Here is a 20636-nt window from a genome sequence, read left to right on the forward strand (position 1 = left end):
GACCGGCCCCTGTCTATTTGTGTATGCGTGATACTCTCAGCCCACTCGCGCAGCGCGTTCCTCGCCAGCAGCGGATGCAGAGAGGCGCTTGCAAACACAGGGTCACCTTCTGTCACTGCTACGAGAGAGACAAGCCCCCAACGGCTCCCGGTCCGGCTGGATTACCCCAAACAGTAAGTCGGTAATGCAGTATTGACAGGAAAACGTCTGTATTAAACAGCATTTCAGTCTACATCGTTCATAAACCACCGCTCAGTGCTTAAGACGATACGATGCAGCATTACTGTAGTTCGCCTGCTGGTTTGTGTTTCGTCTGTATTGTTCGTTCAATTCGCGTAAAAAGGCTTGGTCTCCGCTTCCTTATTGCATGGCATCTCAGTCAATATGTTTGAATAATAAGGGTCCTCACTGCTCAGTATCCCGTTAGTTTTCGGGGTTGGTGTATACGGTCGATTGATGGTGACTTAACCTTGTGGTTTGCCACGCGAGCCTTTCCTTGTTGTTGTTTCCCTGCTGGAGGTACAAATCCGAGAATTTCGCGTCGGTCGTTTTTTTTTGCGTACGTGAAGCGTATTTCTTTTGCCATCAATTATGGCGATTTATGTTTTTACAATAAGGGAACTAGTGAAGGGATTTTTATCGTAATACGTTAAAGATATTTCGGTTATTGCTGTATATGACGTGATAAACATTGAAACAGTATGAGCAGGTCTTGCATAGTGGAGAAACGAATTTGGAGGAAACTTGTGATGAGGCTATACCCCAAACGTTGTCTTGACTGTGCGCCATACTTTACGTGTTAAAGGAGTCAATAATTTTTAAAAACCAACTTGTAGATGTATTTCCGCAGTAGGATTTCACGGCACACAAATCATGACAGAAGACAGCAATCTGGTGAAATGACGTGCGTTTCAATCCTGTGATTACAGCAGGGTGCTGAGAGCCGGGGCGCCGGGCAGGGAGCGTTCCGACAGCCCCGTGTTGAGATAGCGAGATAAACAAACCCGTTGTGCAGGCGGAGGAATAACCTCCTCCACCTTTAGTTCACCTGCAGCAAGTACAGGGTGATACCACAGGGTCATTTAATCTGTCCGAGTCGGTTTCACATCGTCAGGGGTAATTTTTAAATGTCTAATACCTAAACTGAAACAGGACGTTATTTTAACTCTCAAAATGTCGAGCTGTTATTGAAGTAACATCTTAATGTACAGTTTATGTTTTATGTATAAATTACTGTTAATGAATTGGGTCTGTGGTGTTTATGTTGTAATACAAAACATACTAATTTAATGCTCATTAGACCAGTAAATAAAGGCTATTGTCTGAATTAAAATTCTAACTCTGTAATCAAAGTATAGAAAGGGAGATTAAGTTATGCACAAGGTGTTGACACCGATTAGGTGTTGGTATTTTTCTGCTTTATTGTATTTACTTATCTGTCTGACCACAGCCAGCAATTGCAAGCCAGTAGCAAGATGATGCCCCAAAGAGTTTTTGTATTCAGCCTATCGTGTTTTTCCTGGGGCGATCCAGTGTATCGCGTACATCCAGTACATGAGAGGCTCAGAAGATCTCAGGAGAGCGGTAACGGGTGACGTCATCCCGATGCTTTGGTGAATGGCAATTCGCGTGCAGGAAGCTCTCATGGCAATCCAAAACACAGCACACTTTAGGTCTTTTTCTATGAATGATCTTACTGTTGTAATATGGAATTCCAAGTGCAAATTGATTATTTTTACAGCATGAAACGTTGAAATAACAGTCGTTATTGTAGTTTAAAAAATAATGCTAATTGTACTTTTAAGATTATCATAATACCCTACTGCACTTTCTTGTACTGCCTTTTATTTGTTCTAAACAGGAGGAGTACAGCAGTAATTATCTTAAATGTATTGTTCAAACTTTTATACTAAACTAAACTAAATATATTTATTTCAAAACAATACATAGGGGTAGCATTACTGCCTCGCAGCACTGGGTCCCTGGGTTCAGTTCTAGACCTGGGGTGCTATCTGAGTGGAGTTTGTATGTTCTCCCTGTGTTCACATTTCTTCTGCGTCCTCCTGTTTCTTCCCACAGTCCAAATTGGCCCTGGTGTGAATGTGTGTGTTTGTGTCTGTGTGTGCCCTGTGATGGACTGGTATCCTGTCCAGGGTGTACCCTGCCTGCACCCATTGCTTGCTGGGATAGGCTCCAGCTGCCCCATGACCCTAAATTAACAGAAGCGGATAGAAAATGGATGGATATATGGGTAGCATTGAATCCACAGTTCCAGATTCCTAAATATAGTTTTTGAGAGGTTGGGTGTTTTACAACCCCTCTCTCTCTGTGACTGTGAAACAGCCTTCCTAAAACTGAGACTCTCAATCTGTTATCACTTTTTAAATTGTCTTCTTAAAAGAGTTTTTTATAAAGAGTTATTTTACAATATCCGAGTAAAGAGTGGTAGGCTATTTGTCCTTGATTTGTGCTGATATTTTTATTTCTGTGGTGTGCTTTGAGATGTGATGTAAGAATAGGATATTTGACTAAGAACGTCCACTGATGCCATCCAGATGTTTGGATTTTGGGGGTTTGAGTCTTCAGAGAGAAACATGAGTCTATTAGGGTGATACGTGCAGTGGAGCAGGCAGTGAAACAGGTTCAAAAATGGAGAAAGTCCTTGCGGAGATTGTGCTCTAGATTGGATCAGTTCACTTCCAGAGCCAGAATGATCGGAAGAAAATTAATCATGTTACATAACACGAGGTCGCCCAGAGGGAGGGAGCATTAATCAGCACAAAAAAGGCCAGAAAGATAGGGCTTTATTTAAAATGTGACACTTCCATCACAATCTTACCGGATCTCAGAAGAGCATTTCGCTCTTTAATCTCTGTGGCATCTGAATGTAAAAGTCCTCTGTCATATGTTCAAGGACCTAGGCTGTTTGGACTTAATGGATGATTGTGTGTATCAGCACTTTAGCTCCTGTTTGTTGAACTGGCAAATACAATTACTTTCTCATTGATTGGTCCTAGTTTTGTACCAAAGAGCATACATTTGTCTTAGCTGTACATTTGTGCTGATAAACCCAGTTTTCAACCAGACTTCGGACATTTTCTTCAGTCCTTTGAAGTGAGTAGCCCAAGAAAGGATGTTCTTGGAGACTGGCGCCCAGTCTTATTTTATGAAATACCTGGAAGTCAAGAAGGCTTAGGCCTACAGTATATGAGGCAACAAAGAAAAAATAGTAATCCAGTAATCCTGCTCCATCACGAGTTCTGTATTGCCTAAGAGCACACGAGGTCCTCAAATATAAAAATAAATTCTAGGAAGTTGTGTTTTGAAATATGGATATTCCAACCTGAGGAAGGGGGAGCAATGTGTCTTTAACACAAGAGTTATGGAGCAAGCAACACAATGTTGAAGAAACTGGGCTATATACACAAATGGTGAAATGGTTCACTGCAGGCAAACAAGAGGAATTGCTGAGGATTTTTTTTCTTAATTTTGAGGGCCACTGCCATGTACTGTGTTTCTCTTAGGATCTGTCCGAGGTCCTGAATCTGTTCCCTCAGTGAGGGCTGCTGTGTGGGAACTTTGCTGCACTGGAAAAACTCTGGAGGGCTGGGAAGGGGAGTAATCCAATTACAAGAGATAAAAAGACGCTGTCGTGCTGCTAAACTTCATTTTGCAGACTCCTCCTTGACAGCTTTGACCTCTGCAGCGCAGGCAGTGTCCCTGTAGCACTGCTTTGTCTTTACAAGTTCTTGATCTCAAAGCTGGCACTGAAGTAGGTGTTTTACTGTGAAAGACGTTAATAGAGGTGGTTGTCAGTTTCCGATGCCTTTAGCCAGGGCTCTCCAGAGTTGGCATTCCCTGAGTGTGACCTGCCAGTGTCACAAACTGTGGCAAACATTGAGTCAGCACCTATCTAGATCTTACCTTTTCATGCTAAGCTTTTCATTTTAGAATGCTTCCAGTATATTATCTACTGGTGACCCCCAGTGTAGGTGTAATTGCTGTATCTTAATCGGATACATATATAATCTAAATCAGAGTGAATGGGAAGGTCTGGATGAGAGCTGGGAATCTTCACATGCGCCAGATTGGTAGTTACAGTACCAGACTGACTGGCCCTAGTTTTGCTGAAATGCAGATTGTCTTTTAATGTCATATCATAAGCCAAAAAAAGGGTAATTCTGTATGCTGAGTGTCATTCCACCCATCCATTATCTGAGAGCTGCTTGTTCTTGGTAAGGGCTTCAGTATCCTGGAGCCTCTTCTAGAAGAACAGGGTCCACGGCAGGACTACACTCTGGATAGGATGCCAGTTTGGCACAGAACAGACCTGGAAGTACCCTGTGACAACTCCGAGATGCCCATTAATGTAGCCAGCAATGCAAATGAGGGAGAACATGCAAACTCCACACAGAAGGCACCCCAACCCTAGATCTATCCCAGGACCGAAGAACTATGAGACTTCAGCTCTAGCTGTGACACCACTTTGCCGCCCACGAATGTCTGATTGAAAGGTCTAGCAGATTTCTGAACATAATCAAAATGCATTTAATAGTTATGCAGTAGAGTGAAATATATGAGACAGTATCATATTGCATAAATCCTGAGTTTCAGTATGAATTTTATAGAAGATCAATTGAAAAATGTGCTGATTATCCAGTAGGCCATCGAAGACAACACTGCAAGCAAAGCATGCCAAAATACTTTTAGCCAGGGTTTGGCCTCTCTGTGTCCGCACGGAAGATTGACTCTGAAATGATCTACAACCACCTCTCAAGAAGTGTTTTTCATAGTAGTCAGTCCACGTGTTAAATGACATTCTAAAAAGCCACAAGGAGAGGATTGCAAAGAACATGCACAATAGCATCTGCAGAAAGGCTACGAGCTGAATGACAGGAATCTGCGAATGAGACGAAAGCTGCTCTTTAAGACAGGAGGCAATCAAGAGAGATGGCTGAAAGAATGACTGAGGGTGGTAGGCAGCTGTTCATAGCTGTTTAAATCATCAATAAGAGTAACGAGCAGTGCGTTCGACATTCGCTTCCCACTTAATAATGCGTCCTTTCTTTAAAAATAATGGCATGACTAAACAGGGCTTCCTTTCATTAGTCTCAAAGGAACGCCTCATAACTGAAATGTTGCTTCCTATTCTAACCCTTGTTGCCAAATGCAAATTGGTAGTCGGGTTCAAGACAGAAGGACGGTATTTGAACAGGTTAGGAGCTGTTTGCACATAGCTAGGTGTGCAGAATCTTGTGTGGAAAAATGCACAACTGTTTGTAATGTTCCGAGCCAGTGGAGAGAACACTGCGTTGGCAGTAAAGCGAGCTAACTAAGGACATGCTCTGTGAACTCTGGTCATGCAGGAAAAAGTGCTTATTCAACTGAATATTTTATTAGTGATGGGGGGGAATGGTGGTGCAGTGGATATCATTGCTGCCTGCTCGGGCCCTGGGTTCAGTTCCTGAAGTGGGGTGCTATCTGCATGGAGTTTGCATGTTCTCTCCGCGTTTGCATTGATTTCCTCCAGGTGCTCCAGTTTCCTCCCACAGTCCAAAGACATACAGGTAGGTTAATTGGCTTCAGGTAAAGCTGGCCTTGGTGTGAGTGTGTACGAGTCTGTGTGTCTCACCTGGATGTACTGGTGTCCCATCTAGGTGTTTGCAAGAATAGGCTCCAGCTCCCCCATGACACTGAATTAGATGAAGTGGTTAGAAATTTGATGGATAAATGGCTCGCTCAATTAGCTGTATTTCTACCTCTGGAAGAACTGACATATGATCTCTATTCAAGAGCTGAGCACGTTTGGGAGATCTGGACACCTCTTTTGATTTACATTGAAAGTCACCTTTCTTAATTCAGTCAATATTGTTTTCTTACTTTCTATTATAATTTTGGTAATGGAGGGCTGTGCAATTGTGTCCCTATATGACATAACACATTACTATTTAGTTTATTTCCTTTTGTATCAGTGGATGATGATGTGATTTTATTCTGAATGATGGGTATGCTGTAAACGGACTACTTATTGTTACTGTTACTGTTGAAAGCAAATTACAAAGAACATTTTTAAAATGTGGACAAAAGAAAATTGATGGATGAACGGACTAGGGAGGAATACATTGGTAATGGGCTGCCTCCTATTCAAAACCCCTCTGAAATAAGATGTTAGAAATCTCACTTATAAAATCTCAAATGCCATTCAGTCTGTCTCTAATCACACAAACAATCCCTATGAAATCCATCTGGACCAGTCTCACTGAGCCGGTTTATTTCTTACATTTCTATCATTTCTGTTAGCATTTGGTATGCAAATACAGCAGCAGTGCTTTTAAAATACGGCTGACTTTGTTTATCTTCGTTATGCAACACCCGCCGCACTTTCTCCAGTGAAGGTTTATGGCGAAAAATTGGTCTTTTATTTGCAGCTTGTGTTCTTGATGGTCTTTCTTCAGCTTTTTCGTTGGCAGAACAAAGAGACTGGAGTTTGTGATCCAGCACGCGTAACGCACTTGTCGTGTTGCCACTGTCTTCATACAGTCCTTGAAGTCGCAGTTGAAAGGGTGGTGGGTGGTGATCTGCTGGATGACTGCAGCGAAGGGAATGGAAAACACTCGCACATGCAGCATAATGCAAACCGAATTTATAATCCACGTCACGTTGACAAATTTGCCTTGGTTTCACAATTAACAGCTTTAGATCAATAAGCACAGCAATTGACTGAATTGTCATCCAGTCATGCAGATTTGCCAAGTATTTCTTTATTATATGCTGCCCCCTGTTGACATTTTTATGTCAGAGGGAGAAAAAGGACATGCAGACAGGTTCCTGCCACCCGCCCAGCCATTCAGCTGTTGACATGCTGCATGAAGGAACGGGCTTACTTTCACTGTCTTCCCTGCAAAGCTGTCTGACCACCACACACATTTCTGGGGCTCAGCTCGTGCCCAGATATCGCAGTCTGTGCTGGAGACCCTGAAGCAGACCTCAGCCACTTCTGTGTATCCATTGCAAAAGACAAATACTTTTTTTGTGAGATTGCCCGTTTCAGGCTGGAAAAGCAATTAGGAGAAGCTAAGTTCTTTATGCGTCGCTCCTTTTCCCTGAAGGAGCTTGAAAAAGGCAAAACTGCTGCTTTTCAGAAAATGGCCGCCATTGTTTGGAATGGTGTCGACCCCAGCCCTGAGGTGTGCAATATTTTATGGGTAAGCAAATAGGGTCAGTTCTTCTAAATATCATGTTACACTTTAGGTGTTTTTTAGTATGGTATTAGAACAGGCTAGATTTTGAAGCTGTGTGTTTGTAAGCTGAGGGTTGGCATTCTGGTGCAGTGGTAAGCATTGTTACCTTACAGCGCTGTGACCCTGGGTTCAATTCTTGATGTGGGGTGCTGTCTGCATGGAGTTTTTCATGTACTCCCTGTGTTTGCATTGATTTTCTCTGGGGGCTCCAGTTTCCTCACACTTCTGTCACGAACACGGACAGAGATTCGTGTCAGATCTTGTAGAAGACCCTATGCGATGCGGTAAGAGCTGGAGAAAACAGGAGGCGTGGTAAAAGGGAACACACAGGGGTTTAATAGTGCACAAAATAATAGTGACAATCCGTGAGACAGTGAATGGGGAAGACAGAACGGCATCCAAATCCAAACGGGTCCAAGGGCAGGTCACGGTACAGTCCGAGAGTCCATCAGCGAGAAATCCATCCTGGCACACGACAAGGTTAAACTCTCTGGGAGGGGGGAACACACAGAGAGACAAAACATGGAGGTCCAAGGGTGATGGGGCGAGATCCTCCTGACCCCAGGCTCAGGAAGCGGGAGGTGTCGTGGATGAGGCCTATGCCCTCAGGAGACAGACGTAGGGTTTCCTGGTGCTAGGTGGGCCTCGCGACATCTTTACCCTAATGATGAGCACCGAGTACTGGAGGAGCTGGTCTTTAAATAATAAAGCTAAGAGGGTACAGCTGGGGAGCTTAACAATCACAAGGACAATAATGGGAGCAGTGGAGCGCACTCTAGGGAGGGATGTCGGGCGTGACAACTTCAAAGTCATACTGGTAGATTATTTGGCCTCTGGGAAAAGTGTACCTGGTGTAAGTGTGTGTGAGTCAAAGTTTGTGTCTGCCCTGTAATGAACTCATGTTCTATCCAGGGTGTACCCTGCCTTGTGCCCATTGCTTGCTGGGATAGGCTCCAGCTCCTCAGTGACCCCGAATTCGATGAAACGGTTAGAAAATGGAATGATGGATTTATAGCCTGACTTGTGTCAGGAGTTGTAGTACACTGTGTTTGAAAAGACTCACAAAGAGAAGCTTTTTGGCGAGGTATTCAATGGATTGATGTTTTATCCAGTGCTGTCTTGTCGCATTAAGAAAAAAATAAGAAGAGCTATTTTGTAGTGCTTCAGCTGAAAACAGAACTCATAGACTGCCAACTACTGGTCTTGAGCAAGACTACAATTTACAGATCTGGAATCATGTTCTGCTGTTTTCTGATTGCTCCTGCCACTGGAGCCACTTTGAGCAGTGATTTCTCGGTCACATCTTTCAATTAAAGAGTGCATTGTCCATTAATGTGTTGATTGCTTTTAAATTACTCTGGGGATGCTAGTTTCAGCTCATTGAGAACAGCTGATTTCAACGTGCCAGGGGCTGGGTTTACCCTGTTGTCCTTAGTGACAGTCTGCTGAACCCGTTTTGATTGTTCTGAAGAGAATTAGAAAGTGAGAGAAGAAAAGAAGCACCTTTCATTATTCATTTGTTGAACTTATACTTCCAAACTGAAATGCACAAGCCAACCTGTGATTATCTTGTCATCTAGAATGTACAGTATGCTCGTTTCTCTTTTTCTTAAAAACAAAAGGTTCTGTTTTTTTGTTTTTTCGTAATTAATGAAGCCCATGTGTTATTTACACATATTTTCCTCTGGTAATTGAGAAATGGGAGTGGGATGGGAGAGACTGAAGACAAGTATAGTTTTAATGAGGACTGGCCATCCTCTTTCTATGTGGTGAAACCAGAATGGAAACAGCAGAGCAACTGTGCTGTTGGCCATAAACCAGGCAATTCTGCGTGGGCTTTAAACAGTAGCAGGCAGTAGCTCTTGAATGTGTGCCCACTTCCGAGAAAAAGGGACACAGCCTGGATTTGAACCGGTGGTCTCCCGACGAGATGACATCATGACTTCACAGACATGAGCCTTACTTGGTTTCGGTTGTGGCGTTCTCACCTGGGATGGATTTCAGATAACAGTCACAAGAAGGCATTTATTCTAAATTCAACTGTCTCCTTAAAGATATTTGCTGTGAAAACAAAATAAGAGTATGATTGCATTTTAGTGAGCTTTTTGCTAAGACAAATATTTTTTTCATCCCTCTTATAGATAGATGGAATAATTAAGTGGTGTCAGGTGATGTTGCTGCGAATACGTCTTAACCAAGCCTGGGGTATTTGAATCCCAATTGCAGTTGTAAACAGACAGCACTGCAGCAGCTGTCAGCTCATTGCCCATGGGAGCAGGTTTGTGATTCATGATGATCAGAATTAGAAATGTTGGAAATTTCTTTACTGTATGATGGTGGGAATCTTCTAGCAGTAGTGAATGCTTTTCAGGTTTTGAGGAATCCTAGTTATCCTGGTTTTGACTTACAGTACACGTGCTAGTGCAGTACGTTCGGATTTGCTCCAGGCAGTTTCCAGTGTGACATCACTTTCAATAACTACTAATCCAATTCAGGGTCAAGGTGGTCAGGAGCCTATCCCAAGAAGTATTGGCAAAAGGCAGGGAAGATGTCAGTCCCATGCAGGGCACACATGGAGACAAACACACACTCGTACCAGGACCAGTTTTCCCAGAAACCAATCAACCTACTAGTATGTTTTTGGATTGTGGGAGAAAACTGGAGGACCAGGAGGAAATGCCTGTGAGCGCAGGAAGACCATGCAATCTCCACACAGGTAGTACCCCAGGATTTGAACCCAGGGCTTCAGAGTTGCAAGGCAGCAGTGCTAACCACTGTGCCACCCATGTGAAGCGTAGCCAAGAGCAAATGTTCAAGAAACAAGCACACCTTCAAAAATGAAGCCAAAAACGAGGACATTTGAGTTCAGCAGCTTGGTGTCCCTCAACCTTCATTCAGTGAGTCTGCAAAACCTTCTGTGCTTGGTAAGGCAACACAAGACCAGGCAACCGGAACTCTGCTTGCTATATAAAGCATCACCTGTCAAACCCCCATTCCCCATCCCCTGCCTCAGCTGAGCAGTGAAACCCAAGGAGACACTGCCCTTTAAAAGAGCCCCACCAATTAAAACAGAGGTACTAAAAGGCCATCTCTCTCTGTCTCTCAAGCTATCGAGTTCATATTGATTAGCGGACGGTCAGGAGTTACTGAAACAGCTGTAATCGGAACCCATGAAAGGCAGCTAATGAGAGTATTGAGGAAAGCCAATATTGTCCGCAGTAAAGGTGCTATATCCCTGTTGTCATCAGTTGTGCAGAACTGCTGACTCACAGGTTGCCCAGCTTTCGAGTGTTTTCAGAAGGCATGTGGCATAGGAGTGGGTTTGTGACTTAATGAGGGATTAGGGATTCGTGCCACCCAAGAGAGAGAGACAAGTGCTTCTAGTGACAGAACCTGTAACCAATTATTTCTGTTTGGACAAATTCAGCCCTTTCCCAGGTTTTGAAGAAAATGCATCAATTTCTCAAGCAGTGTAGCTGAGCAGGGTGATTATAGATGCTGACGAACCAAGTGCTGGCAAAATATGATTATTAGATTTTGTTTAATTGTGGCATTTTGTTATTTGGAGTGTACATCTGAGACATGTATAATTTTTGTTGTTGTTTTCACTTCACTATGATGTATTTCTGTGCTAGGAGGTCTGAGCCTCAGTGGTTGTCTTCAGTTTTCTTCTGTTTAGCGAGTGGAAATTGTGTTCAGTTCTACAGCTTGTGTGGTGACTGCCAGTGCAGTTCTCCTACCAGATATACTGTAAGTGAGCTTACTCAGTCTTCAAGCAGTACACTCATTTCTTGCTCCTGTGCACCTATCTTGTCTTATGGATTGCTGAAAAAGTCCATATTAAAGATGGAGTTTGTCTCAATTGCCTTTTACAGCCTTTTAATTTTTTATTCATTGCATTTTCTGTTATCATCGTCATTGCTCGTCAATGCTGCTGCTTGGATATCACCCAAAATATTCCTGCTCCAATAAGAATTTGTCTTGAGCAATTCCAGGAATTTCGGAACACGGTGCTTCAGCCATGTGCTCTGGATGCCCCCATCTTATTTCCATTCTGGCCTTGGGATCACGTGGAAGAGTTTTACAACAGCTGTCAGTGGAGGAGTTGGCCTGGGTGTTGCTGCTGAGGAGGGTTAATTCACCCGGTGGGCGTGTCCTGCATTCAGTAGAATGGGTGTGTCTGAGAGCTCAGCGAATCAGAACGAAGATGCGGCTGACACAGGGGCTGCTCGTTGTGTAACGTCTGCCAGATACTGTACGGTTAAGAGTAACAGTAGCTGAGGGGTTAACACCTGCAGGCTGCAATTTGTGGTTGAGGCCTGGGCCCTGGAGGTTTCTTGGCTAGCCTCTAGCAACAGCCTGTTAACATCTGATAGGTGCTGGGGGCTGCGAGAATAGTCTGTTTATTAGAGCTTGTGAGAGGGAGTGTTAGTCTCAAGAGGATAAGACAGGGCCTGACAGATTGTGAGAAGCCCTGGGGAGCCGGTGGTGGTACCCAGTCAGGAGAGAGGAGATGGGGGTGGGGGGCAGGGATTGTGGATCTAGATAAGGAGCTGGAGCCCAGCTGGGAATTAGGTGTTTAAAAGCCCGGGAAATCGTACTGATCTTGCCTTTGATTATTTTCTATTGTGACAGCCTGATGGAAGGAAAAGATTGCTGCTGCTATTTTGTACCGGATAATTTTTTTTTCTGCTGTTGTTCAATTCAATGTTAAGAAGCAGAAATTCTGTTGTTGCCATCGTTTCTCTAATCCGTCTGTTCATATGTCCATCTAATCTATCTGTGATGCTTGCAAGTGTGAGGTGAAGTCTGAAAAGCTCAGAGAGTCACTCCGTGTAACAGTGGGGTTTTCTGCTTTGTTAGATGGAGATTTACTAAAATACAGACATAATTTTAATCAGAAATCTCCAAAAGAGCAACACATATATTCTTAAGTGATGTGCCTGACAACAAAAAAAACGGTTTTAATAATGGAGTTGGCTGGAACTTGAAAGGTAACCGAATGTGGCGCTGTGCTCATAAATCAGATTATTGGAAGACCACTGAGTGGGTCTGGTTGGCAGGTCACCTGAGAGACCACCGAGTGGGAAGAAGTCGGTAAGTCACCTCAAGTTCCCTTTTGCTCTCCTACGTTTCTGTCCATATTTCCCATGTACAGTAGGTCTCCTCTCCTTTCCCACAATGCTAAAGTTTGAATTTGGATGTTCAAAGAATTGTCTACAACATGAAAATGAGCAACGTTTATGTCTTTTGTTTCACAAGGGTTTTGATCTGGTCTGTCACTTATTCAGTCTAAGCCCACTGTTCACAGCAGGACTGACAAAATGTCTCTCTTCCCTTTGGAGAGGAACACTCACTACCACATTGATGGAACAGGAAAAGCAATAGTTTGGGTGCTTTCAGCCCACCTCATTATCAAAACTGTCAAGGTGCCTGCCTGCAAACATACAGCTGTTCTGTTCTACCAAGAGAAGCTCAAGAACAGAAGGCAATTCTGCACAGGAGAATTCAGCGACTACACACCAGCACAGATGATTCTGCATTAAAAGTTGCTGTAGTGACAGAAAGGTCCCATCGTACACAATTGCACCCTTCTTAATGTTTCTACGTTTTTTACATGTGATGTAGAGGTGAACAAAGCTGAAAAACGAAGCATGTCACTGGATCTTTTGCATACAAATCTGAAAGGGTTTGTATGGCCGCATAGATTGGCTGACCGAGGGTCAGTTTTAAACCATGTATTTTGCAGGGCTTGCATGCTTTTTAGAAACAGTTGTATCAGTGGTACAGCTGGTGACTGTGTTTGTGCCACATGCTGGTTAATGCTGGTTTATACATAATCACAGGAACAGAGCTGTGTGCCCACTCATCTGGATTGGAGTGGGCAGGGTGTGTAGGAGCATTCAGTTCAATTCAATTGAACTCTACGGCCATGTTCAAACAGAGGGTTCACTTAACAGGGAAAACGGCAGGGAGCTGACAGAAATAATCATTCGGCCTGGGAAATAGCTTGTGGAAGTCACACAGAACAAAAAAAAAACAACAGATTTACTGTGGTGTTTAAAAATAAAAGAAAGCATCAGGAAAAAAGGTGAATTCAGCTCATGTTTTTGCAGGGCAGAATGATGAAACAGCTGCCTGTCAGCCTTTTGCAGTTTTCTTTCATGGCTGAACTGCACCGAAGGAGTATAAAAATGTTAATCTGACAAATATTGTTGTACTGTCATGTCAGATTAATCATTGAAATTTTTTTTTTTTGAGAGAGCTCTTAATTTCTAGTTTAAATAAACCTACCTGGTGATGATTATTATGATTTACAATAATAATAATAATTGCTGACACTTATATAGTGCTTTTCTGGACACTCCACTCAAAGTGCTTTACAGGTAATGGGGACTCCCCTCCACCACCAACAATGTGCAGCCCCACCTGGATGATGCGATGGCAGCCATAGTGCACCAGTACACTCACCACACATCAGCTATTAATGAGGAGGAGAGCAGAGTAATGAAGCCAATTCATAGATGGGGATTATTAGGAGGCCATGATTGCTAAGGGCCAATGGGAAGTTTGGCCAGGAGGCCGGGGTTACACCCCTACTCTTTTCGAGAAATGCCCTGGGATTTTTAATGACCACAGAGAGTCAGGACCTCGGTTTTATGTCTCATCCGAAGGACGGCACCTGTTTACAGTATAGTGTCCCCATCACTATACTGGGGCATTAGGACCCACATGGACCACAGGGTGAGCGCCCCCTGCTGGCCCCACTATCACCTCTTCCAGCAGCAGCCTCAGTTTTTCCCAGGAGGTCTCCCATCCAGGTACTGACCAGGCTCACACCTGCTTAGCTTCAGTGGGTTGCCAGTTGTGAGTTGCAGAGTGATATGGCTTTTACACCATTTGGCAAAAAATACTGGATTATTTTTTGTTAAAATGGATTTTAGTTTGGTCCACACTCTGATTGATACCGTAATGAACAGCATGAAGAAAATATATGTTTGCATTAATAAACAATGTGATATATGGGATCTTTAATGGCCAAGCAGTAAGAACCTTGCTATCATGTCTCTTCCAAAGGCACCTATTACATTAGCACCCCCAGTCACACTACTGGCATCCAAGTTCTGGTCCAGATGTATGAGCTCCACCTTTTGACCACCAACACCACTGACAGCTGCAATTTGGTGTTCCTCATCTTCCATCTCAGTACCAGGCTCAGCTCTCCTAAGCTTCTGGGATCAGAAGGTCAGATAAACATAAATATAAACATGTCTAAACCCACAGCACACACCATGTACACCATGTGTACACCATGTACACACCATGTTTATAACCACAGTACCCACCGTGTCTATAACCTTAGTATACAGAATGTGTAGAACCACAGTACACACTGTGTCTATAACCTTAGTATACAGAATGTGTAGAACCACAGTACACACTGTGTCTATAACCTTAGTATACAGAATGTGTAGAACCACATTACACACCTTGTCTATAACCTTAGTATACAGAATGTGTAGAACCACAGTACACACCGTGTCTAAAACCACAGTACACACCGTATCTATAACCTTAGTATACAGCATGTCTAGAACCACAGTACACACTGTGTCTATAACCACAGTACACACTGTGTCTATAACCACAGTATGCACCATATCTAGAACCACATTACACACCGTGTTTATAACCACAGTACACACTGTGTCTATAACCACAGTACACACCGTGTCTATGACCATAGTGCACATCATGCCTGTGACCTCAGTCCACATTGTGTCTATAACCATAATGCACATCATGCTATGACCTCAGTCCACATTGTGTCTATAACCATGCCTATGATCTTGGTGCACTCACCCATCCCAACTTGGTCTCTACAGCTTTCACTCTCTCCCTTGTGAGCAGCTCTCAGTCTTTCACCTGCAATGTGGTAGGTCTCAGATTGGAGCTCTTTCTCCATGAAGCCTGTGTTTCCTGTTTATTTCAGATCATGTGTGATCACTGCCGCTGTACTGGTCAGATGATGATGGGTGTAAGGTCATCCCCACAGGCTCCTGGAGCAAAATCCACCATCTGGTCCTCTCCTACTGCTCTGCCAAAATATGCAAAGAAGTTTGTCTAACAGAATGGCTTACAGTTTTAGAAGAGCAGACTATAAAGGAATTAGATAGAATTTAACAAAAGTATAAGGGTATGGGGGGCTTGGTGGCACAGTGGTTATCATTACTGCCTCACAGCAATGGGCCTTGGGGTTGCATCTGTGTGAACTTTTTATGTTCTCCCTGTGTTCTCATGGGCTTGCTCCTGATGCTCCGGTTTCTTCCTGCTGTCCAACGACATATTGGCAGGTTAATTGACTTCTGGGAAAAGTGGCCCAGGTGTGTCTGTGTATACCCTGGGATGGAGTGGTATCCTGGCCAGGATGTATCTTGTCTTACGCTCGTTGCTTGCCAGGATAGGCTCCCACTCTTCCACAACCCTGAACTGGATGAAGTAGTTAGAAAATGGATGAATCGAATGGGACAGGGTAGATACAGAGTCAGTAGAAACAATTCAAGATGTTCAGCTTGAAACAGAGGACAGATTGATCCCGTGTGCTCTAAAAGGAAGTGCTCCAAAAAAGAAATGTGAAGAAAATGCAGTTACTGGAACAATTAAAGGAAAACCCTCCAGTTAAGGAAAACGCAATGAAGTACAGGTGAAAAAAAGATATCAGATGTAGAGAAGGAACATAATATTGCTGTTGAAGCCTAAATACATTTTATATTATTTCAGCACCAGACAATAAATGGGCAATAACGGAAGACATAAAATGGCTCAGAGCTCTGTAGATGATGAAAGGGAAATGGCAGGTGTATAAACTAATATTTGTTTCCCCGTGCTGTTTACTACAGAAGAAATCAGTGACGTGGCCCTTGTCAGAGGCTGGAGAAAGAAAAGTCTATATTAGCCTTACGAATAGGCAGACATTACATTAAATCTCCAAGGTCTGATGGTGCTTCACTGGCTACACTGGGGAGAATGAGGGGTGTTATTTATAGATAGCTTTTATCAGTCACTCAGTACAGGGGTAACACACTGAGAAAAAATGCTAATGTGGCCCACCATCCACAGAAGGAAGCCAAAACACAGCAAATATTTATAGATCAGTGAGTCATATGTCTATTACTTGTAAGGTATGGACATTTACGTGCAAACAGGATTCTAGGGAATTGTCAAGAATGATTTAATAAAAGTAGGCCTTCCTTTGCTAATTTGTTAGTGTTCTTTGAACAAGGAATGGCAGTAATGGGGTATAAACACATGATATGATGTGGTGTGTTTTCAGAAACCTTTTTGTACATTTCCATGCAATTAATTATTAATTCTGAAATTCTGAGACATAGGCATCCACATTTGTTTTGAGAACAGTGTAGTACAGAGAACCCAGAGAGTGAAGAAAATGGGGTGAACACTGAGATGTATCCAGAAAAACCTGAAAATGAGTGGATATGGCTACTTCCCGTGTATGGATTGGCAAACGGACAGGGTATCTTAAACATATGCTTGTGTGAAAACCCATCAATCATTTTCTCCTTCCATGTCAGAAAAAAAATCCGAAAGAGTAAATGTTGCAGAGTGAAAAAGAAAGCTGTTGTGAAAGATAAACCAAAACAGTGGATTTTTCTTTCAGATGGCTTGGAAGAAAACACTTAAGAGTTGGTATTTTATTTGACAGTACACAAACCTCTTCACCCCTTGGGTCTGTGTGAGTCGGTAGTTTGTAAAACAGGGCTTGTCAGGCATGGTTACAGGAGAGAACCCCCAACAAAACGCCCCACAGTACAACTCTGAGAAAAACGGGTGGGTGTGCTGTTTAGTTCTGAGCGTAATTTTGTAATCATAGGCCTGGACAGGCAAACACCCAAGTTTTTCTTTCCTTCTGCTTTCTGAGCTTGTTTGTTTGTTTGCCATCTGAAGCACTGAAGTGTGTCCCAGGCTCCTGTGTTTGGCTCTGGAATGCAGATGCTGGCAGAGAATGGTGTCACATTAGGATGAGGGCTCTCTATCTGAATACCTCTCAGAGGGGCACCCAGGGAGAGTGTCTGGGCTGTGAGAAATCTCCTTGTGTGCTGTTTGCCAGTCATCAATCAGAGAGCCATCCAGGGGCTTGCTGGCATGGGCAAGATCAGGTGGAGCCCTGCCATATTATATTGAGCAGCATATTGAGAGCAACACAATAATCCATATATCCTTCATTTTCTAACTGCTTTATCCGGCACAGTGTCGGGAGAGAGCCGGAGCCTGTCCCCGGTAAGCGATGGGCGCAAGGCAGAGTACACAGGATGCCAGTCAGTTGCAGGACACATACAGATACAGACACACATACACAGCCACCCACACCAGGGCCACTTTTCACAGAAGCCAGTTAACTTACCAGACTGTTTTTAGGCTGTGGGAGGAAATCAGAGTGCTCAGGGGAAACCCATGCAAAAACAGAGATAGCATACAAACTCCATGCATATAGCACCCCAGGGGCAGAATTGAAGCCAGGGCCCCAGGCACTGCAAGGTAGCAGAACTAGCCACTGTGCCACTATGCCATAGAGAGAATAATAGTTGACTTAAAAACTCCATGTACTTGTACGCCTCTCTTCAACCCATAGTGCTTTACTCATAGGAGGGGCCACACACATCCACCACTGAGGTACAGTCCAGTGCCCGTCTGACCGGCTGCCCCAATACTCAACAAATCAAGTGGAGGAATGAGAAAATACTCCCAGACAGCAGCTAATTCCAGCAGACCAATTTCTCAGACCAGTTACTAAATCTAGGTGACAAAATAAATTAATTGACGGTATAGAGTTTTTCTTTAAACATTCGAATTAAGCACAAAATCGTGAACTTTGTGAAAGAAGTGTAAGTCACCATATTGTCGCAAACCTTGGGAGACAGCCCTTTCCTGCCCTCTAGTCACTGTAATGACTAGTATAATGTGAAGTATAAGCGAATAAATACAGGCTCTGCATTAGATATTTCATCCCAGAAATGTTCCAACGTGATCTGCATACAGACTTAGAAAGTAAGTAGTATTTGTCGACAAAACCGTCTCGGAATATTTCTATTAGGTTAAAACTTAATAAAAGAGATGTATTCGCAAGCCTGCTTGTTTACAGTGCGATAAAACTGCCTCATGTCTTCAGACGTTTTGTTGCCTTGTTTTGAATCGCAGAATATGGTGCTGCGCACAACCTGGAAGTTTAGTCTATTTTGTGATGTAAATTGGAGGTTTTAGAAGTTTCTGTGTACATTTTACTTTTATCGTGGTTTGAAATGCACCGATCAATGCTGATTCTTTCAAACCTCAAAATATAAAAATAGCGTTGCAGTTTCCCTTTAAAGAGGTGCAATAAGGAGAGTTCTTCAGATTTTTGTAGAACTTTTCATGCTATTTACATATAGGAGGGGACCAGCTTTATCTACCGCTAAAGTGCACCCTCCACCTGGCTGACTTGTTGTGAGCCAGCAGCCCCCTACACAGCAGATTAGGTAGAGGTCTGAGGAACTGTTGCACCTACTAAATTAAGGGGGACCATTAGGGGTGGCAATTGTGTAAACTCAGAGTGGAATTAAGCCAGGAGGGCCACTCCCTTGCTCAGCTGCATGGGATAGTTAATTTAATGGCTAAATAGTTGGGATCTCTGACAATGTTCCTGGCCAAATTACTGAGGCACTGGTCCCCCAAGTTGACTTCTAATAGCAACCTGCTTCTCCTTAGAAGTCTCCTGTTTGAGTATTGACCAGGTCAAGACTTGCTTAACCTCTATCAGCAACTTAGTTCCCGGAAAGGACTCTTTTTTTTTCTGGTTCCCTTCCGCCTCGAACTCTCGATTTACATCGTTTGACTCCACTAAACGCACATCATTTATCATTCTTTCATAGTCTTTTAGAGTTGGCGACTGAAAATATGTATCCGGTTGAAAGAACTGGCCTGGGTTCGCACTACAAGAGATTTGTGAATACATTTTCAAATTTTGCCTGTGAGTGTGACACTGTACGTCACGTGCGGCAAGTCTTGTAGGAATTGCTGATACCACAAGCATGAAAGTACTCTGGGAGAACTGGGTTCTCTTACTATCTTTAAGAGAGGAAATCAGTTCAACATGGAAGAACCCTGTAGCTGACAATGCAATGCCATGAAAACTGTAGAGGAATTAAGAATTCTTTATGTCACGGGGATATAAAAAAAGTGGATATTCACTCTTGTGGTCTTGGGAAGATAGCTCTCTGTTAGGCAGATGCAGGAAACCTCAAAAGAATGTCACCTTTGATTAAGGCTCAATTGCATGAGGAATTCATGGAAGGATGAACATGGTCTTTTCTTCTTGGCCTTGGAGAATGTTTGCAAATGTTAACGTAAAGCTCAGCTGTTCTTTCTGCATTATGATGAGATTTACTGCAGACTGGGTACCCATTTGTTAATCTGTGCCCACCGAAGCTCCAGCAGTAATATAAGAATAATTGAACTACATTATTGCAACACAGCAGTGCCTTGAGACGTATAGACCCAGTCTTGCGGTGACCAGTTCACTGATGTATTTTGAGCACAGATTGACATTTGCTGATGTGTTTCTCTTCTGGTGTTTAAATGTTTTCTGGCAGTGCCGTGGTGTTAATCTTATGGCTCAAAAATTGCCATGTTTGTCTTATGGTCACAAAGCAGTGAAAGTCAGCTTTAAAGTCAGCTGGTCACGTTGGGGGCTTTTCCAGCTGCCTGATTTGAATAAGAGATGGTTTCATAATGGAGACTGAACTGCATCAGTGACTTGTAAGCTTTTGTTGTTGGAATAAGAGGTTATATTTCTTTCCATTCCTTTAATTTTTTCCACTGTCAGAATATACAACAGATTTTTGTCTTGTGATACTTTGATGCACATTCAGATGATATTAGTGAATTAATTTTAATATGTTTTCTGCTTGTTTTTAAATTAAATGACCCCGAACTTTATTTTAATATTTGCAATAGTGTAATTTTACACCTTTCTGTTTTCCTTATTTGGAGAAAATATGGGCAAATTTTTACATTTCCAGTCATTCTGGGAGTTTTATAGCCCTCAGTTTGCAAGTGTACATTTTCAATCATCTCTGTTGCTCACTACTTGCTCACTATTTTGACCTTTGATGATACAGTGTGATGATTTTTAAGCACAGTGAAGAGGAACTAACACCACACCTCCACGTCCTCATCATGCATGACTGGAGTGAAGAGGTAACTAAACTCTGAATGCTTTCAAGGGTGCTATAATTGTGACAGCCTTCAAAAAGGGGAAAATCCAACTGAAGAAACTACTCAGGGGATCTTTCTGTTGTACATCCTAGGCAAAAGCTTGAAACAAATCTCCCAAGACTG

General features: G+C 43.0%; 1 protein-coding gene across 2 annotated transcripts in view; it reads left to right on the top strand.

Annotated features, from left to right (window-relative positions):
* Positions 1–20636, top strand: part of pacsin1b (protein kinase C and casein kinase substrate in neurons 1b) — a 99731-nt gene continuing 79095 nt past the window's right edge. For both annotated transcript variants that reach the window (XM_088639864.1, XM_088639865.1), the window contains exon 1: positions 1–173. The gene's annotated coding sequence lies outside the window, so the exon portion shown is untranslated. The remainder of the gene's footprint in view (positions 174–20636) is intronic.

The sequence above is a fragment of the Lepisosteus platostomus genome, chromosome 7, assembly GCF_059453375.1.
Source record: "Lepisosteus platostomus isolate fLepPlt1 chromosome 7, fLepPlt1.hap1, whole genome shotgun sequence".
Lineage (NCBI taxonomy): Eukaryota > Metazoa > Chordata > Actinopteri > Semionotiformes > Lepisosteidae > Lepisosteus > Lepisosteus platostomus.